Raw genomic sequence first — 21,854 nt, 5'->3', positions numbered from 1 at the left:
AGGATGGCCAGCAAATGTCCAGGTGGCCTCTGTTCTCTCCTTGCCACCATTTCTCCCCTTCATCACCCTCCCTCTCCGGGGCCCGGTTCCTCATGCTGGCTCCCCTCCCTCCAACCAAAATGTGCTCTGGGAGAAAGGTCCTGAGAGAGGGGCTAGTGGTATGGATGGAATGGCTGCTTGTGGTGCTGGCCAGGGCATTGCAGGACCCATCACCGCACCTCCCTGAGTCTCGATTTCCTCAGCTATAAAGTGGGCATAATGATATCTGCTCATGTTGGCATGGGCCAAATGAGATGGTGAGAAAACGTTTATGGAACGAGCTCATAATGACCATCAACTCACTCACACTGAGGTATAAGCAACTGATAAAGCTTCAAGGTAGCTTTCCCAGTGGGCTTTGTATTTAAATTGGAGATCGAGTGTAGGCTGAAGGACAGACCTTCTTTTCCACTGGTGAGCTATCCCTTCACCAGGCTGGGAGAAAGAGCGCAGGTTCAGAACCAGGCAGATTGAATCCCGGCTTTTCCCTGCCCTACCGTCTGGCCTTGGGCACGATGGTTCACTCCTGAGACTCAGTTTATCATCTGTTAAGTGGAGATAATAACAGGATCCACCCCCAGTGTTGTTGTGAAGATTCAGTAAAGTCCTGTGTGAAGAGCACTCAGCCCAGAGCTTTGGGGGGAAACAGCCTAAAAATGTTTATTGATGAATATCATCATGATCATTTAGGATTCAAATCCTGAGGGAGTGAATAGGCCATGAGCAGTTCAGGTGGGCTGGGCAGATCCAAGTACTAGTGTGGTAAAGGGGCTGAAGGAAAATGGATGCCCCCAGCCCCCACCCCCAAGGCTTCCTAGTGACAGGGAAGATGCTGCCCCTGAGGTTCCTTTGTGTCAGGCCTTGGAGTGAGTGCACTTGACCTCCCCGATGGCCTGTCCCTGTGGGGCTGACCCCAGACTGCAGGGTCAGCTGGCCAGGCCCTCGCTGGGCTCTGGTCCTCCCTCAGTCCCCTGGGTCCAGGAGGCTGGCTGGCGGCCAGGCCTGACACTCAGCTGTACGGACTTGGTTCCCCGGGCCAGGCCTGGAGACCGGTGAGTGAGGGCCCAGGAGTGCAGCTGCCTCCTCAGGGAGGCCGAGTCTCCCTCCTGCCCGGATGGCTCCTCAGAAAATGAGCAAGCCTGAAACTGATAGGAACAGAGGAGAGCAGGAACCAGGCCCCAAAATGAGGAGCTAAAACTGAGAGAGGAAGGGGCGCCCACGGGGACTTCGGCTCTCCTCAGAGCTGGCTCCAGGTGCCGAGGGGCTGCATCTCTCATGCGTGTCTGAGCGCTGACAGGCCTGCCCTTCCTCCGGCCCCCTCCCTCCCCGGAGGCCAGCAGCTCTGCCCTGGCTCTCCTCCATCTACATGGCCCTGAGGCTCGCCTTACCCAGAATGCACTGCCCCCTCCACACACACAGCAGGGCAGGAGCAGCACTCCCCAGAAGGACTGGCCTGGAGTGGGGCACACGGAGTCACCCCAGTGTTGGCCGACAGAGGCCCATTTCATTGCCTCTGACCAGGAGGTCTCAAGCCTTGTTTCTAAAGCTTCAGCCATTTGTGCGTCAATTTTTGCTACCTAAACTGTTGTCCATTTAATATTTTTCTTTAAATTAATTCCCTTAAAACTCAGTCCCAAGCAATAATATCTGTGAAATCACAAGTTCGAGGAGCTGATTTACTTTTTCTTGATTTACATTTGAATCACTATATTGTTAAAAAAACCCAGAAAACAGTTCACCCACATATCCTCTAAATTCATCGTATGGACCATTTTAAAATTTATCTTGTGGTCCAGGTTTTGGGAAACTATTTAGTGGAAAGACAAAGATTTTGGGGTCATATCACATAGGTCCTACTACTTACTGGCTGTGTGACCCTGGAAAAGACATTTACCCTCTCTGGGCTTCAGTTTTCTCATCTGTAAAATGGGGATCTTCCCTCCCCTAGCTGTCATGAGCATGTGTGTGAGTACTGAGCACGGGTCCGGCCATGGTAGATTTCCTCCTCCTGGAATCTTGCCTCCCTTCCCAGGAGGATAACTTAAGCAGGAAGCCTGGTCTCTCCAGCAGCCGTCTTCCTAACCACAAGGAGCTACTGCATTCCAGGGTACCCTACTCTAAAAGTGCCTGGGAGGAGGTGAGTGTTCCTTTGGCACCTGTCCCAGAGTCTACCAATCCCAGGGGGAAGTGCTTGCCGGTGTCCACCCCCAAGACCCCGTGCTGCAACGTCGGCTCCTGTTCTCGTGTTCCACCCTCAGTGGAAATGAGAATTAGTTAGGGACCCTCCTTCGCAGAGGGGCAGGCTGATGTGTGGAAAGGCTTATGGGGTTCAATCCTGCAACTGTCTCACTTCGTGCCTTGAGCAAGTCACTGGTTCTCTCTGCACGTGGGTTTTCTCATCTGTAAAATGAGGGCCCCAGCTCTGACTGTGACCCCCACCTTTCCCTGAGTTACTCTCCTCCACCGCAGATGGGGTGGGGGAAGCGGTAGGGACTCCTGCCACTTCCTATTGAGTAACTAATTTGTTTCTCTTCTGGTTGAGGATGTGGGAACTGGGAGGGAGCAGGGCAGGGTGGGGATGGGGTGAAGAGGAAGTTGCTGAGGAGGGTGGGAGACTGGCTGGCAACAAGCCCTTCCCCACTGGACACTTCCTCCCCCTCCCCTCCCCCATACAACCGCAAGGAAGAGTCTAGGTGTTTCCAAGGATGGCCTGTGGGGTGGGGGCATGCAGGGGGGACATCTGGACTGTGTGTGTTATCTCCCTCTGAAGAGTGTACTCGGGATACTAATCTGGGTCTCCAAAAATGAGGAGGTGGGAAGGTTCAGTGATCACCTAGTCTAATCTCCCATCCTGCTTTTACAGAAAGGGAAACTGAGGCACAGAGAAGTACGGTGGCTTGTTTAGGATTATGCCATGACTTGGCAGCAGAGTGGGACAAGGACCTAGGAGTGCTGCCCTCTGCTCCCATCCTTCCTGCTCTGCCTTCCCCCACTCCTCTCCCAGCTCTGATGACACTTCCGGGGAGATCTGGGGCTTCTGTAAAAAATGCTCTAATTGATTCTTAACAGGAAGTGTGGGCTTTTTTGCTCTGAGTTGACAACCGCAGCAGCTACACACATACACACAGACGAGCATACGTGCCCCAACATACACTCCCCCGCCCCCACGTTTGTAGACAGCTGTGTGCACATACATAGAGCCATCTGCTCATACTCGTGGGCATTTAGGCACACAGATGGGACACACCTGTGCACTTCTCCCTGGTGCCAGGAGATGCCCAATCGGAGGCTCCCACCTTGTGCCCTCTGACCTGCCTTACGTTTTCATAGTGGACAGTGGATTTGAAGGGGAGGAGCTGAAAAGGAGGACCTGGCAGGGCTTCAGTGGGCAGCAAAGGCCACCATACCCCAGGCTAGGCCGCATGGCTGAGGCCCATCAGTCCTGGGCCTGGAGGGGCTGCTCATAGTTCATGGGGCAGACGGACAGGGAAACCACCAATTTGTCACGGGGGCCCAGTGAGGCTGAAGAAATGGGGCCTTGGAGAGGTTACCCAACTTGTTCACAACGGCCCAGCATGTAAATGGCAAAGCCTAGATTTGGACCTGGGTCTATTCGACCAAGAGCCCAGGTTCCTGGTCACACAGGCACACCTTTCTTTAAGCTGAAGCAGCGGATCCAGGCTGCAGCCCCTTGCACACCGATAAAATGCCAGAGGACTTCTCACGGACAAAATAAAGGAAAAAATCATGTTACAGCCCTGTGGCCAAGTGGTTAAGTTTGTGCGCTCGGCTTCAGTGGCCCAGGGTTTTGTCAGTCCTGATCCTGGGCACGGACATGGCACCGCACGTGAGACCATGCTGAGGTGGCGTCCAACATGCCACAACCAGAGGAACTCACAACTAGAATCTATAGCTATGTACTGGGGGGGCTTTGGGGAGAAGAATAAAAAAAAAAAAAGATTGGCAACAGTAGTTAGTTCAGATGCCAATCTTTATTAAAAAAATAATAATAATATTACTGGGAGTCTAGGTGGGGCTGAGGGAGGCTTTGTGGTTGAGTTGGCATTTGAAGCTGCTTTAAGAATGACTGAGGGGCTGGCCCAGTAGTGCAGCGCTTAAATTCACACGTTCTGCTCCAGTGGCCTGGGGTTTGCCTTTTTGGGCCCTGGGTGTGGACCTACGCGCCGCTTGGCAAGCCATGCTGTAATAGGTGTCCCACATATAAAGTAGAGGAAGATGGGCACAGATGTTAGCTCAGGGCCAGTTTTCCTCAGCAAAAAGAGGAGGATTGGCAGCAGATGTTAGCTCAGGGCTAATCTTCCTCAAAAAAAAAAAAAAAAGAGTGAATGAGATTTTACTAAAGAGAAGAGTGGAGGGGACAGGGAAGGGTATTCCTAGCAGAGGAAACAGCACGAGCAAAGACAGTGCAAGAAGGTACAAGGGGCAGGATACGGTGCCATGCTAATGAAGCAGGGGGCAACTGGCCAGAGAGGTTGTGGTCAGAACTCTGGGATGGGGCTGTAGGACTGATGTGCAGATCGGAGGGGTTGGAAGGGGCTCAAGTGCGAGACAAAGGCATTTGGGTGCGAGGATGTCCTGGCAGGTGCTCAAGGAGGGGTGTGACTCCAGCAGTCCTGTGTTCCAGAGGCTCGCTCTGACTCCAGGATGAAGGAGGGTAATGGGTGGATGCAAGGAGGAGAGGCTGAGGAAGCAGGTGTCCAGGCAGAGGTCATGGGGTGGATCCAGGCCTGGAGCAGTGGGATGGAGTGGAGGGTGGGTAGGAGAAGAGAGACAGCCTGAGAATAGCTAGGGGCTCTAGAGGGATTCAGGCAGGGATGATGATGCAGCTGCTAGGTGGAGGCTTCTGAGGCTACCCAGTCCACCTCCACCCCAGGCCAGGCCACTGGGCTCAGGCTGGAGGGCCTCAGAGAAAGTCTCGTCCCTGCCCCAGACTCCCTGCCATTTCCAGGGTCTGCCCACCACACACCACTTCCCCTGGGAGGAAGCAGCAGGGACCCCTCCATGCAGGCAGGGCAGGATTTTCTCCTTTCTCCACTAGCTAAGGAGCAATGCTCAATCTCTGCAGAGCTGCAGGGACAACACTAGCTACCACCCCTGGGCACAGACACTGGCTCCACCAGCAGTGAATGAAGGTCTCTGCCCTTGCAAATGGTTGCTGGTGCCTCTGGAAGCCAGATGGGGCTCTTGTTGTTACTGCCTTAACTGATTGCCATGAAGGATCTGTGCAGTCACTGCTTCCACATGGAGTCTGGAGTGGTCGTGCTGATTGGCCAGGCCTGGTCACATGTCCAGCCTTAGTTGCAAGGGAGTCTGGGAAAGGGAGTATCTGGCATATTGAGCCTCAGTAGTGGAAGCTGTGCTTTTCCTCACAAGTGGAGAATTCTCCACACATAGGAAGGGTTTTCAGATGCTGGGTGGCCAACATGAATGACAAATGTCCAATATGCTAGCTTACGTGGATGTTGGTGAGAATTAAATGATACGTTCCGTGTAAAAGTGCTTAGGAAAGCAGCTGGTATAAAGAGCATGCTCAGTAAATGTTAGCTCTCATTCCATTCAACTGTAAGCTCCACGGGAAGGGAAGTGGACCTGTTTGGTGCCCTCCGCTGTATCCCTAGTGCCTGGTGTAGTGCCTGGCACATAGGAGGAGCTTGTGTTTGCGGCATGAACATCCTCCCCTCAAATCTGCGCTGTCCAGCCTTCCTCTCATCATCTTTTTCTCTTTGCCCTGGCTGTGGCCACACTATTTTCCAAGGAGGAGGCATAAGCCAGAGCAGAAAGAACACCATGAGAGGAGTCCCGTGCCCACAACTCGGGCCCCCTACCACCAGCTCACTGTGTGATCTTGGGCAAATCACTTCCCCTCCCTGGTCTGGCTTTCCGCACCTGCAAAATGGGCACACTAACCTCAGCTGCTCTGCCCCACATTTCTGATATGAGGGACAAATGAGAAAATGTGAGCAGCAGATTGCAAAGCAGCGAAAAGACTGCACCACAGTGGGGAGGAGGCAGCCAGCCGCTGAGAAGTGTGAGGACCCCACCCCAGAGGATCCGCTTTTGAAGCGGGCCACGGGGGAATGTGTGTGGGGAAGCGGTCTTCCTCTTCCCTCAATGGAAAGGACTGGTGTTCATGTATCTGTGAACTGAAGCTATTTTTATGCAGCACGACTGCGATGATGACAGGGCCTCTTCCTGAAGGGGAAGGGTGGGGAGTAGACCTGAGTCATCAGTGCAGCGGGCAGGCCGCACAGCTGACACAAGGCTGCCTGCGGAAATCAGACCTATACCCAGAATGACTGCCGGCCTCCGCCTTCCTCAGGTGGAGACCCCAAGCCGCGCAGCGGGGCACACAACCTGCTCCAGGAAGGACTAACTCAGTCATTGGGCTTGGAGCCCGTCAATCATTGCTGCTCTTCCAATGAGCTGTGGGCTGGCCGTGTCCCTGGGCGGGAACCTGAGGACCCACTGAAAAAGCTGGAATAGACGGATGGAAACGTGCCTGCCACACCCTTCCCGCTCCCCCCGAGTTGGCTGGCTGGCATTGAAGTTTCAACTAGGGTTTATCCGGCACAGACTGAGTGCCCACACTGTGTTTAGGGGCTTTACGTGTCCCTTTTCATTGAATTTTTCCAACACCCTCCTGCTTAGGTAGAGGTGATTTGCCTCCATTTTACAGATCAAGGCGCTGACGTCCCGTGGGGATGTGTCTGACGCAGCTCCACAGCCCTCCTGACTGAGTCCTGGGCTGAGGGAGCCAACAGGAAGGGTGATTATTTTCTTTACTGGAAGGACAGGGAAAGGCTTCCCAGAGAAGGTGACATATGAGCTGGGCCCTAAACAATGAGCTGGATTTAGCTCTCTTGGGGGGCAGGGAGAGGGGAGAAGGAAGGGCATGTGACACAGAAAGCATATGACATGGGCAAAGGCATGGAGGTGGACAGGGCATGGCTTGTTTGGGGCTGTCGGGTAACTCAAGGTGGCTGGGGAGGGGCGGGGAGAGGGGGCAGATAGGGGAGGGCCTTGCATGCCAGGCTAAGGGGTTTGGGCTCTTTGGGGCTCCTGCAGAGCTGTGCAGGCCCTGGGCTTCCTCCCCAAAGTGCAGTTATGCAAAGGGCGGGGGAGCCCACGGTGCGGGGGAAGGACAGGGGGTGGCCCGTTGGGATCAGAGGAAACCAGGTAGGTTTCCTGCCCTGGAGCCTGAGCTCAGGCAGCGGCCAGGCCTTGCGGGGCTGCTGTGCTCCACAGGCCCGGCCTGGGTCAGGGTCTCACTCCCCTGAGTCTTGCAGGGCCCCTTCCTCTGCCCTCCTGAGTGTCTCCTCTGTGCCAACGCCTTTGCACACGGCATTCCCTCTAAACCTCACAGGCACCTGCAAAGTGAGTATTCTCACCCCCTTTTCATGGGGGAGGAAGCTGAGGTTTTGAGAGGTTAGAGGATCTGCCCCAGGTCACACAGCCCCTCTGGGTGACCTCGTGGGGCTCCCACCTTCATCCTCCAACAGAGGAATCCTCTCTGAGCCCTGCTTTCCGTCAGTGGAACCATAACCCCCTTTCCTCAGGGTAAAGGGGACCCTGAAGTGCCCAAATGTAACTCATCTGCCTCCCAGGCACCCTCAGCACAGACTCAAATGTTACATCTGGAGGCCCCTTGGAGATCATTTTGTCCACTCCACATATCACAGATGGGGAAACTGAGGCCCAGAAAGGAAGAGATTTTCTTGGGGTCCCATGGCTCTAGAGGTGATTGGCCCGCCTCTTTTGAAGCAGAGTCTCTCACTGGGGCTCTAGCCCAGCTGAGAAGTTGAGCAATGAGGGACAAGTGGGTTAGAGTGCGAGAACTTGGGGTGAGGGTGGGGGTGGCTTGTGGGACACGGGCTGGCTTGGGGCTTCTGGGAGATGAGAGCCACAATGCACTCAGCCCCTTCTTCCCACTTGGAGAACTTCAGACAATTCAGGAGAAAATGTCCCTTATCAGGACACTTTACTGCTATCTGCCTGAAAAGTGCTCTAATAACTATTCAAATTTTGGTGATATCGAGGTGACTGCGCCCCCTAGAGTTGTGCAGTGCACAATTTGAACAACTGTGAGTGATCGCCCAGCCTTGAAAATGGAGTGAGTTCTCTGGCAACTTTCTTCACTTCTCTATCCGCTCTCTTCTTTCCCTCACCCCTTCCCACAGAGCCAGGGACCAGGGGGCCATTTCCCACCAGGGTAGGAGAGGGAAGGAAGGACGGAGACAAGGGTGGAGGAAGGAGAGTGTAGCGGGCCCCAGAAGGAAAGGGCAGGACTTGTTTCTGCCCTCAGAAACTGAAACCAAAAGTCCCGGCAGGAGTCAAGTGAAAGGCAGGTCTGCAGCCAGTCTCTAAGGTTGCACAGCCGAGCTGAGGGAGCAAAGCCGCCCTGTCTGAAGGCAGCAGCCCTGGTCAGGGACCCTTAGCTGCAACCTCAGTGTCGCCTAGAGCAGGCCTTGCCCTTCTTGCTGACAAGGTGTGTGCAGGGCAAGAGACTCTGAGGCTTCCAAAGGCCCCTCTAGACATTATTACAGTGCCCAGCACTGGGGTTGGGATCGTTGCTGGAAGGTGGGGGTAGGGCGCTCACTCAAATCACGGAGTCACCTAATGGCCCGAGAGGGGGTGACCCTTAGCCTTGGCTGGTGTTAGTGTCTGTGTGGACGTACAAACACCCACAAGGCTGGCACAGCTGGTATCTGTGTGCCCAGCTTCATGGGGACCCTATCTCTCCAAGCTGAGCTCAGGACATTGAAGTAACATGGATTTTTGTGACCCATCCGGCTGTGAGAGGTCATTTAGGTGCCACCATATTGGATTCGCTGGGGCTCTTGTTGCTTTATTCCAACAGTGGGACAAAATGTTTGAAACTTGGACTGTCTTTAAATATTCAGATTGTATTGTCGCCATTTCTTGTGACCTTTATGATTCAACAAGCCAGACAACTGGTGTCTGGAACCCTGGTGTCACCCATCCCTGGAGGTTTCCTGGATCCTCTCTGGAGGGAGGGATGCTGGGCTCCGTGGGTCCCAGCTCCAGAATGGGCAGCCCCTTGAGGGCTGAGACTGTTTCATTCATCTTTGTGTCTCCCATGACGACAGGAGCCTCTCTTCCCCGCGGGGGTTCTCAGAGTGTAAGCTCCTGGCTTCTCCATTTGTGGGCTGATACGTACTCTGTGCTGGCCTCACAGAGGCAGGAAAGAAGGGGACAAATGCAGGGGGAGGGCAGACTGATGGGGGAGGGCACAGGGGGACCTGGCTCCACCATTTCCTAGCCCTGTGGCCTTGGACAAGTCCCATTCCTCTCTGAGCCTCAGTTTCCTCATCTGGAGATGGGGATGACTTAAACAGCGACTTTTATTGAGCATTTACTATGGGTCAGGCACTGTGTTGAGTGTCTTGCATGTAGTAACCTATTCAGAAAGTCCTAACCTATTCAGAAAGTTCCGGGCCTCCAGTGTGTGAGGGACACCATGGGCTCAGCTGAAGAAATAGAAGCTTGGAGAAGTTAGGTGACTGCCCAGGATCACGTGCAGGTGAGTGGCAGAGCTTGTACCCGACCAGCCCTCTGTACTGACAGACTCCAGCGGGCCTGTGAGGACAGACCTGTGGAGAGCTCAGCACGGAGCTGGCTTGGCTTGGCAAAAGTGCTCCACAGCGGTGCTGTTATCAATGGAGGCCAGGCCTGGCTGGCCCGGAAGGTACTCACAGCCTAAATTCAGGGTCTGGGGCAGTGAGAGTCCAGCCAAGTGACCCCACAGGATGCTGTGGGAGGAGGCCCTCCAAACTGGGATTCTGAAAGACCACATCCAGCAGGAGGGGTGGAGGCTGCTGAGGGCCCTGAGGAATGGGGTTGGGCCACCCCTGAGCAGGCTCTTCACTCCTGGCGTCAGATGCCCCCACAGAGGACTGGAGGCTGAAAGGAAGCCAGCCAGTGATGGGAGAGGAAGCAGGCCGTATTCGGGTCTGGCTGACCTGCGGGAGCTGGGCTGAAAAGCGTGGGTCTGGGAGGGCCCCAGAAAGCAGGTCACTGATATGGTGACAGTCATCTCACTGGGGCTGCCTCTGGGGATCTGGCTTAGCCTCCCTTCCTAGTGACCCAGGGGTTGAATCCACTCCTGACCCTGGACCAGGACCAGCAGAGAGACAGCCCCAAGCAGGGGGACTGTGACTTGAGGACCCCTCCTGGCAGGGACTGGCAGATGTCTAGGCCTGCCAGAGAACAGATGAGTCTCCAGCCCTGGGGACTGAAGAAACACACACACACACACACACACACAGCCTCCAGAGGGACAGGGTATGAGGGCCAGGCTGGGTAGCTGCAAATCCACAGGCCAGAATTCTTAAAGCACCCCAGCCTCCTCTCACACCCCACATCCAGTCTGTCAGCAAATCCTGCCGGCTCCTTCCTTCCCCACTGCCATCTGAGCCACCATTGTCTCTCCCCTGGGAGGCTGCAGTCACCCCCTCACCGGCCTCTCGGTCCCCCTCCCCCCGCCCCCCCCCCCCACTTCCATCCTCTGTTCTCAACACAGCAGCCAGAGCCATAGTGTGAAAGATCATGTCACTCCACAGTGGCCACTTCGCTCAGAGCAAACGCCACGCCCACACACTTCCGATTCCATCTCCCACTCCTCTCCGTCCGGCGTCCCTCACTCCACTCCAGCCGCTCTGGCTTTCTGGCTTCTCTTCACAGGCCATCAGGCCTACCCTCCCCCACCTCCAGGCTGTTGCATCTGCAGTTCCCTCTGCCCAGAACACTCTTCCCTTTGACCTCTGCACAGCGAACCACCTTCCTGCCTTCCAACCTGCTCAAATGTCACTATAATTCTCAGCATTCCAGCAGAATACAGCATTCAAATTAGGGTTATTTGAGGAGGATTTACAAGGGGTGGACGGGATGTAAGGCAGCCCCAAGGGAGAGTGCAGTGCCCAGGAGCATGGGGCCCCTCTGCTCCTCCCAGGCCTAAGCAGGGAGGGAAAGAAGTGACTACTGCAACCGGGAAGGAGAGAATTGTGGGACCACATGACAGGAGCTGTGACTGCGCAGGGAGGGAGCGGGGGGGGGGGGGGGGGGAATAAACACCTCCCTCTCCTTCCCGGCTCTCCTGCGTGGGCGCCCCATGGATGAGCCAGGCGGGAGGGCAAGCAGAAGTTCCCCTGCACAGGCTCCAGCTCAGCCACCCCTGCCCCCAACCCCCTCCTCTTCCCTTGCCCTATTTTATTCCGTGGCACTTATCTCCTAACATATTGACATATTCACCGTGGTTATTTTTATTATCTGTAAGTTCGATTGGTCCCTTTTATTCTCTGCTGCATCTCAAGAACACTGCCTGGCACATAGCTGGCATTCAATAAATAATCCCTGAGTCAATGAATGCCCACTCAGTCACCGTGGGCGCCTGGGGGAAAGCCTTTGGGCCCTTTTGGGCCCCTGCCTAGGGGAGGGGCAGGTGGATGCTGCTGTCTGGGGCTCCAGGATGGAAGAGAAGCCGGCAGAGCCTGGCTGGGGAGGAAGGCAGGCCTGAAGGCCTCTGCCCAGAGCAGCCCCAAACCTGTGGCTCCCGGAGCAGCTCCCTGCCTCTCTCCAAGGCTGTGACACTGAGGCCAGTAGGATTGTCCTTGGCAAAGACCTTCCTGTGTTTGGTCTCCTGAACAAGGCTCCCCTCTGTGAAATCTCCTACCTTGTGAATCAGCTCTTTGAGGCACACCTGGCCCCTCTCCTGGGGCTGCACAGAATGTTTCCTGCAAGGAGGCCTGAACTCTCCGTGCAGTGGAGATCCAGGAGTTGTAGGCATTTGTGCTGTGTCCTAGGCCTCGCTCGGGTCCCCAGAGACAGGCCTGTGTGGGGCCTACCTGAACTCAGGGCTTCCTTGCTGGGCTCTTGGACTCCCTCCCCTACAAGTCAGGGGACTAGGGCCTCCCTGAGATGACACTGCCACCCCCTCAATAAGACTTGATGTCCTACAGAGGAGAAGACTCAAAACAAGGTGACGTCCGGACTTGCCCTCCAGTTGTAAAGTTGTGCATTTTCAGCTGGCAGCTGTTTCAATGCAAACACCAATAGGATTGTGGAGGGAGCCTCGCAAAATGATACTAATCTTCCACTGGAAAAATAAACATTTGAAACTAGCAGGAAAATTCTGAAAAACATACCACACAAAACCCAGAAGTCTTAAAGTAAAAGATTGATAATTTGAACACATAAAAACTAAAAACCTGAATGGGGAAAATTATCAAACAACAAAGTCAAAAGGCCACACACTGGAAAAAACTATTTGTAACAAAATGTCAGATAAAGAGCTAATCTCCTTAATATACACATTTTAAAAATTAATATTAAAAAAGCAACCAAATTCAAAAATGGGCAAAGTATATAAACAAATTCACAAGGAAAGAAAAATTTAAAAGGAACAGTAAATATGAGAAAAGATGCTCAAATTCACTCCTAAAGAAACGCATAAGAAAGTAACAAGAAAATACCATTTTCAACTTCTAGCTTGGCACCAATTAAAATGTTTTACAATGTATAGTGTTATGAGGGTGGGGGAAAGGCAGGCTCTTACGTTCTTGGCGGGAATATAAATTGAGCAGCATTTTGGAGGGCAATTCGGAAATAGCTATTATGGCAGACTAAAGGTGGCCACAAATTGACACACATCCCATAGAGAGGTGGCGTCTATGCCCCCTTCCCTTGAATTTGAGCTGGTCAATGAGATCTCTGATCAATAAAATACAGCAAAAGTGATAATGTCCTAGTTCCAGGTGTATCCCTTACCTTGCCCAGGGGGTTCCAGTTCTTGCAAGCCAACTGCCAGTTTACCTGAACTGCGATTACCTGATGTCACCGAGCTGTGAGAAGCCCTGGAGGATATGACACCATGTGGAGAGACAGGTCAAGGAGCACTGAGGCCCAGTATAGCGAGTGATGAAGCCAACTTGGAAGAGAATCAAAGATGAGCCATCCAGCCGAGCCCTTCCTGAGTTCCTGACCCACAAAACTGGGAAGAAAATAAAATAGTGGTTCGCAGCACTGAGTTTGGAGTAGTGTGTTGTCTGGCCATAGGTATCTGGAACAGCTGTCCAAATTTAAATTTTCCCTATTGACCCAGCAATTGCATTTCTATGAACCTAACTTACTGAAATGTTTACAAAGCACACAAGAACATCGAAACAAACAAGTTCCTCGCAGCACTGTTTGTGAGAGCACAAGACTGGAAACAGTCTATCTGTCCATCCTTAGGGGAATGGCTAAATTAATTCTAATATATCTAGTTAATGATATATACTGTGCCTGCCAAAGGCCTGAGACAAGAAAAAGTCCCATTCATGACCCTACGAGCCTAGAGTGACATAACGAGTAGTTAAGAGCATAGATTCTGGAGCTATAGACTCTGGCTCTGCCATTTATGGCCTGTGTGACTTTTGGAAAATTGTTTAACCTCTCTCTATACCACAATTTCCTCATCTGTAAAACGGGATGATAATTATAGTACCTACTTCAGATGGCTGTGGTGAGAAACAAACCAGTTAAACTGACAAGCCTGGTGTGTATCTGTGCATATATATTCTGGAGATGCAAAGAGCTTGCAGTTTAAATTGAGTTGGACCAGACTTTTAATATCCCAAAGGGATTGCACAGCAAAGGGTCTGCTAGATTGCCATCCTGGGACAGAGAAGGGAGATTTGACAAATAAAGGCTTGAAGGCAGGGGTCAGAGAATGTTTTTAAATAAATGGCCTCACACTGTACTTCCTGTTCTACGTCTTGCTCTCTTAGAGATTCTTGCTGCTTCTGCACTTACAGACCCACTCAGTTCTTTTTACCAGTTGCTCAGCATTGCACTGTATGGCTGCACCTCAATTTATTTCACCGTCTTCTAGTGACGGACTCTTGGGTTGGTTCCAGTTCTTTGCTACAGTTACAAACAATCCTGCAGCAAACATCCTTGTCCCTTTATCTTTGCCCTATCAGTGCTATTATTTCTGTAGTGTAGATTCTCAGAAATGGAGTTGCTAAGCATAAAGTATATGTACATTTAAAAAAGCTCTGAGAGCTCTCGTCAAATTGTTTCAATATCTGGTCACATTTTCCCCTCCACTGCTTTCATTTTTATAACTTTGCTGTCTGTTTGCACATATATATATATTTTAGACGAATTTTAGTATCATTTTGCCAAGTGTTGTCAGGCCTTGCCTTTGAGTGAATACAGGGATGAATCAGCCACTGTGCCTGCCCTGAAATGTCCACAGTCTGGCAGGGACTGGAGTGGGGAGGGCGGTGCAGTAGGGATGATAGCTGCAAAACAAACAGGTACCCGCATCGAGGCCAGGGCTGGCACCAAAGGCCGGACCATGGGCTCTGGGAGCCCCCAGCAAAAAGCAGCATTTTGGGCCTGTGGCAATCAGGGAGGCCTCCACAGAGGAGGTTTCCTGCCTAGCCTTTGCACTCGTTACAGAGCATTTTTTAGAACACCAACTCATTGAATTCTCACAACAGCCCTTGACGTTAGGTAGTATTATTATCTCCTCCTTCCAGAAGAGGAAACTGAGGCCTGGAGAATGAAGGTCTTGCTCAGCTCCAGCCTCCTAGCTCTTAACTCCCCTTTCCCTTCCTCTTTGCTTCCCCATCATCTCCCCCCTCAATGCCCAGCCCCCCATCCTGAGCCTTGCTGGCTGAGCTGGCAGAGCCCTGGGCCAAGGGCACTGCCTGTGGACACAGCCCATGGCTGAGCGGCCTTCTTAGAGAGGCCTGGGACCCGGACCCCAGGGTCCAGGTGGACCGGGCTCACAGCCGGCTGGACCCTGCTGTGCTCTGGAACCCAGACCACACAAAGCTGCTCACCTCCAGCCCGGGAATCCTGGGTCATCCCACCTCTTCTCCAGGCAAACACCTCTGGAAATCAGGCCTTTAGAAGTTCTTTTGGATTAAGCATTTGCCCTGTTCTGCATTTCTTTAAAATGCACACTGCTCTGACAGGAACCCATAGTAATTCCTAAACTTTCTGTGTGGATAGAGTTATTCTCTTTTCCCTCACGTTTAGGAAGGCCCGAGCTCTCTGGGAGGGCCTTAGTGAAGGGGAGTGGGAATTAAACTGGCAATTAACCCCCCATTTACCCGCTGCAACTCTTACCGCCTCACCCCTCCCTCACAGGCCAAAGTCCTTAGCCTGGCATTCAAGGCCTTTCACCGGCAACTTGGGGGAAAGCCTCAGAAAACAGAGCAGCAGGAAGCCCAGAGCAGAGGACCCCGCTGGGAGAGACTCGGAGCGGGCGGGCACTGCGTTTCTCCGCGCGGAGCCTCCTCCCTCACCGGCAGACCTAGCCAGCCTCGCCCGTCTGGCTTCCGTCCCCGCCGTCCCCGAGGTGGGCACAGATTACGTGTGCGCACAGCTGGGGAATTACGGTATTTCCTGACGGCGGCTCTTCGCCGGCTCTGGCTCCCCCGCGTGTCGACAACTGGAACTGCAGCCGGGCCCAGCCGGCCCCGCCCCTCCCCGGGGAGCTCCGGGACCAGGCTCAGCGTCCAGAAGCCGCGCGCCCGCCGGCTCCGTGCCTCTCGGGTCTGGCTCCTCTGCATCGGGCTGCTTGCTTGCCATATTTTCTGAGGCTTTCTCCCAAATCGCTTTCCTTCCCTGCGAGAGAGTCGCCTCCTAGCGTCGGGGTGCCCCAGCGGACGCTGGCCCCAGGGACGTCCTCGGGCCTCGCCTGCGGCCGCGGCCCTGCCCGGAACGCAGCACGGGGACCACGGAGTTCGCCTTTGGAGGGAAACATCTAGATTCCATCTGAACTCTCGCTTGCAGTGTGTCCCCGAGCGAGACATTAACCTCTCTGAACTTCACTTCCTTCCTCTGTGAAATGGAGCTTAGATTTACTAGTATTTGCCTCCCGGGGTTGTAAAGATGCTTCAACGGGATAGTATAGGCGGCAGGTGGAGAGCAGGAGGGTAATAATCGCCACGATAACAGGCACTCACTGTGTGCGGGGGGCCTGTTCCGGGGCCGTTGTGAAATGACCCTATAAAAAAGTATCATCCAGGGACCGCCAGGCGGCGTAGTGGTTAAGTTGGCGCGGTCCCCTTCGGATGCCCAGTTGGCGGGTTTGGATCCCAGCGCGGACCTGCACATCGCTCATCGAGCCGTGCTGAGGCCAGCCTCCCACATATGAAGTAGAGGAAGATGGGCACGGATCTTAGCTCAGGGCCAGTCTTCCTCAGCAAAAGGAGGAGGGTTGGTGACCTGTATTAGCTCAGAGCTAATCAGACTCTGGGGCCAGTCGGTGGCCTAATGGTTAAGTTCAGTGGACTGCAGTTCACACCTGGGTTCCCGTCGGGCGCGACCTAGACCACTCCTTGGCAGGCATGCTGTGGCAGCAACCCACGTACAAAATAGAGGAAGATTGGCATAGATGTTAGCTCAGGGTGAATCTTCCTCAACAGAAATAATAGTAATGCCTGATTCTGCCTCCCTGTGGGTCATTAATCAATGCTTTCTTCCGCTAATGGGTTATTCATCCCTTCTTAGTATAATGCTTTTGTGGGCAGGGACCTACAAGACCATTCAGGCCTGTTTCCGGATAAAGAGAGGGGGAGAGACGTGTCAGGGTCACATGGCCAGACCACACAGAACTGGACCGGAGCTCAGTCCTAGCCCTGTGCTCCTGCTGCTCTACCCACCCCTGCCTGTTGGGTGAGCAATTCCATAGGGGGTGCTCCTTCCCACCCACAAACTGCTGGCTCAGTACAGGCACCTCTCCAGAGGCTGCCCCCTGGCCACTTCTGACCCCACTTGGCCAGGACCTTCTGCCACCCTCTACTCTCCCTGCTCTAGGCTCTGCAGGCCTTGCTCCCCTCTCAGGGCTGATGCTCTAAGCAGAAAGGAGACCAGTGCAGCCTCCGGCTCCCGAGTGCTGGCACAAGACCAGCAAATACTTTACCCCTTTTTGTGTGCGTGTGTGGGTTCTTTCTTTTGTGAGAAAGGGGCTAACAATATATAGCAAGTGAGTCCCAGTGGCATCTTTGGGTGGGTGAATTGTGGATATTTTTTTCCTTGTATGTATTTTAAATTTTCTTTGATATTGAACAAGTGTTACTTTATTAATAGACAAGAAATAAAAGTTGTTTCAAAATTCTGAGAGAACGACCAACAATCATAAAGAAAAATGAGCTGGAGATAAGATCCTATTGTTCTCAGAAAGAAAATGAAAATGGTCCTTAAACATAGAAAAAGAGAACCAACTTTGCTTGTCGTGATAGAAACGCAAATTAAAATCACATTAAGTTGCCACTTCTTACCTCTCACATCCCATAGATGCACTGGTAAAAACTCCAAATGATAAAGAGGAGGCTACTCATTGTGACTCTATTGTAACAGCAAAAGACTGGACACAGTGCAAATGTCCGTGAGCAGAAACTGGTTGAATAAGCCCCCCATGGAGGACCCTGAGGCTGCAGAAGGAACAAGGCAGAGCTGGACATGCTACTGCAGAGATCTCAGTGGAGGATTGTTCTGTGAACAAAGCAAGGTGCGTGTCCAGGTGAGGCAAACCCGTAGAGAAGGAGAATAGATTACTGGTTGCCTGGGGCTGCGGGGGGATGGGAAGATGGGGGATGAGGTGAGAGCTAAAGGGCATGGGGTTTCTTTTTTTTTTCTGCTGAGGAAGATTCACTCTGAGTTAACCCTCTGTGCCAGTCTTCCTCTATGTTGTATGTGGGTCGCTGTGACAGCATGGCTTGATGAGCGGTGTGTAGGTCTGTGCCCAGGATCCAAACCAGTGAACCCAGGCTACCAAAGTGGAGCACGCCAGACTTAATCACTATGCCATGGGGCCAGCCCCTGGGGTTTCTTTTTTTTGGGTGGTGAAAATGTTCTAAAATTTAGTGGTGATAATTATGCAACTCTGAACAATACTAAAAACCATTGACTTGTGCACTTAAATGAGTGAATTGTATGGTATGTGACTTATATCTCAATAAAGCTGTTACCAGAAAGGCAAGGTGAGAAAATTGAGTAGAGTATGCTACTGTAGGAAAAGGAGAAAAAATATATACATTATGCTATATTGTATATACATGCATATGATTGAATTAAACAGTATAAGGATAAGCAACAACAACCACAAAGGTTATGGTGTCAGTCGGGCTGCGGTCAGGGAGCAGAATTGCTTTGAGGTTGTGGGAGAGGGGCTTCCTTATAGTAATCCGCTTTCACACCTGCGGAAGGAGCTGGGGAAGACAGTGACCCAGAGGGGAGTTAGAGGATCAGAGGAGTCACTGGCTAGTCAGTCTGAGAAGCCGAGTATGCCCAGCTGCCAAAATGGAACCTTGGGGGAAGCTGTGGGAGGTCTATGGGAAGCTGTTTCCTCTGTGCAGAGGGTGCCTCTGGGTCTGCTGTGAACATCTTGGTGGCCTGGGACCACTGCTGGTCAGCTGGGTCATCAGTTGGGAATAAAAGCTGGATATGAAGTGAAGGAGAGTGAGGACAAGAAGGAAGCCACTGATCTGTGATAACTGAGCATGACAACCTTCAGAGACTTGACTTTGAAACTTATATTTTATATAATTCTAAAACAAAATTAACATTAAAAACTATCTAAAAGCAAGATGAGGCAAATAAACCCACACATGTTGAGTTGGTAGCATAACTACACAGAGGAGGACTATTCCAGGTGACTTTAAAACAGTAATGTGACTATATGTCCCTAATGGGATATACCCAAAGACAAGACCAACTTTTAAAAATACTTAGGAGCCGGCCCTGTGGCTGAGGGGTTAAGTTCGCGTGCTCTGCTTCGGTGGCCCAGGATTTTGCCGGTTTGGATCCTGGACGCAGACGTGGCACCGCTCATCAGGCCATGCTGGGGCGGCATCCCACATGCCACAACTAGAAAGACCCACAACTAAAAAATATACAACTATGTACTCAGGGGCTTTGGGGAGAAAGAGGAAAAATAAAATCTTAAAAAAAATTTTTTTTTAAATACTTAGTTTTCAGGAATCATGTTGTTGGTTATTATGTTGAAATTGTTATTCTGAGACTGTTGTGAGTATATTATAGGGTAAAGTGAAGGAGGAATTTTCTTGGAGTCTCTGAAAAGTGGGATTTCCAACGTGGGAGAAAGAAGATACAGATGTAATTTCAATAATGTTAGATAAAACCCTGTTGTCTTGAATTTTGAGTTGATACTCATTCATGAGTATGAACCCATGATGCATTTCACCAGAAAACAAACAAATGAACAAACATTTCCTAGCTCTATCCACTGAACGGTCCTAGAAATAAGAAGACCAACCCGGTAGCAATTATCTTCCCTAAGTTGACCAGTTTCTTATATAAGGATATAAGCCAGGAACAGGCTGGTGGAAGAGATGCACAGAGACGGTGTGGGGAAAGGGCACAGAGCTTCCCTGTCCTCTCTGGGGGCCACTCTCCCTGAATCTCCACGAGTTCACCAACCTGCAAGCTCTCTGAACCCCCACTTTTTGGGTTTTTATGGAAGCTTCATCATGTAGGAATGACTTAATCATTGGTGGTTGATTCAACCTCCAGCCCCCTCCCTCCCCAGGGTGTGTGGTGGGGACTGAAAGTTCCAACCCTCTAATCACAGTCGGTTCCCCAGGCAGCCAGCCCTCATCCTTAGGTGACCAGTGGCTTCCCAAATCACCTCACTAACATAGCAAAAGACAACCATTGTCCCTCTTGACCCTTTGGAGATTCCAAGGGTTTTAGGAGCTCTGTTCCAGGACCAGGGACAGAGACCAAATATATATTTCTTAATATAAATCACAATGTCACACTGGTTTCTTAAATGGATTTAGGAAATCATCAGTGGCCGCTAACATCACACAAAGAGAGACAAGATGTTATGTGCTTTCTGATGGAAATACACATCACTTCTCTGAAAGGAGCTTCTCCCAAACTAAGCCTTTTGATCAATCTACCAACTTATAGGAAACACAGGAGGCAGAGGAACATGTTAAATGACGCCACGGGGAAGTCATCAGCAAATCTAGACTGTGGGAATCTCTACAGGATAAACGACCCAGTATATCAACAAATATAAGAGAGAGCAAGAGACAGAGGAGTGAAATTTGTAGATTAAGAGACTTAAGAGACAAATCAACCAATTTCAATGTATGGAGCTTATTGGGATTCTGATTCAAATAAACTATAGTACACATATTACATAGATACATATACACATATGACAATTGGGGAAGGTTGAACACGGACTGAATATTTGATGATATTAAGGGATTATTGTTAATTTTTAGGGAAATGATATTGTGGATATGTTTTTAAAAGAGGTTTCATTTATAGAGATACAGACTGATATTTATGGATAAAATTATATTTATGAATTTGCTTCAAAATAAGTCAGGAGAAGGAGGAGGTTAGCCATGGATTGTTAATTCCTGAAGCTGGATGGTAGGTATGTGGGCTTCATTATGTTATTCCATCTTTTTGTGTATTTGAAATTTTCCATAGTAAAATTTTTTTACAAAACTCATATCTCTTAGATAAAGCAAACATGGCAAAATACTACCACGTGGTACTATTCTTTCAACTTTTCTGTAGGTTTGAAATTTTTCTAAATAGAACATTAGGAGAAGAAAACCATCTCTTTGTCTTGATCCTTTTGCCCCAGCAGGAGGCCTCACAGCCCAGACCTTGGGGCCCCAGGGACCATTCTGAGCAGTCCTTTGGGACTGAGTGGTCTTATGGTCATAGGTCACTAGATGGAGCAGCCCCCAAATCCAGAAAGGTCAGCGCAAGGAATAAAGTCCAGAGGGATCTGGACGCCTTCCAAATGTTGCCTGGGGCCCCTGGAACTTCAGACCTACACCGTTCATGGCTCCCATCAACTTGGGCTGTCATGTGCCTTTGAGACTTGCCTTCCACTGTCCCTCTCATTCTCCCTCCCTCCTTGTCTCCCTGTGATTTAATGGCAAACAAAAGTGCTTAAAGGGAAGCGAGGGAGGTAAGTAACAAGCAAGTAAGTAAACAAATAAATATTCACGTGACATATTCAAAAGTACTAAACCGAGCGTCTTTACAGCCTCTGGGGGAGGTGACTGGCTGCTCTGCGCACCTCATAGGGCTGCTGGGTGATGGGGGAGATCCCAGTGGCAGGAGGGGCATGCAGACAAAGTTATTCTGTGTGAAAAACGAGGCTGGGCAGAGAACATTCGGATGCTACAGAGAGAGAGAGCCTGGTTAGGAAAGGAGAGGCAAAGGAGCCTTGGGAGGGGGCCAGGGGCCCTATTGGGATGAGCGGACCTTTGGGGAAAGAGATGTTGAAATACCGTTTTTAGGAAGTTTTGCTGTGTCTGAACTTTCCTCAGTTTCTTGCCACTTTAAAAATAATGACTTGCACTATTTCTCAAGGCTTTGGAACCAGGCTAATTTTTCTTTTGAGTGTGAAATGACAGAGCAGTGAGCTCTGAGTGGGACTAGGTGGACCCAGCGCTATTTGTGTGTCACAGAATTACGAATTGTGACTGTGCTCTGGAGGAAAAGGCTGCTATGAGAGGGACAGTGAGGGGAGGGGTGGCACCATTAACACTGGGAAATAGACACTTAGACCAGTCTCAAAAATGACAAGGAGCTAGCCATGGAAAAAGGGAAGGGAAGAGTTGTTCAGGCAAAGGGGAATGGCAAGTGCAAAGGCTCTGAGGCAGGAAAGAGGAAATTTCCTTCTGTTGGAGGAACTTTCACACATTTAATTTTATTGTTTTTTTCTCCCTGAAGATTAAAAAAAAAGAAGAGATCTGAAATGATATGCATCATTA

This window comes from Equus przewalskii, chromosome 1, assembly GCF_037783145.1.
Source record: "Equus przewalskii isolate Varuska chromosome 1, EquPr2, whole genome shotgun sequence".
NCBI classification, from domain to species: Eukaryota; Metazoa; Chordata; class Mammalia; order Perissodactyla; family Equidae; genus Equus; species Equus przewalskii.
This window is presented reverse-complemented; position numbering follows the sequence as displayed.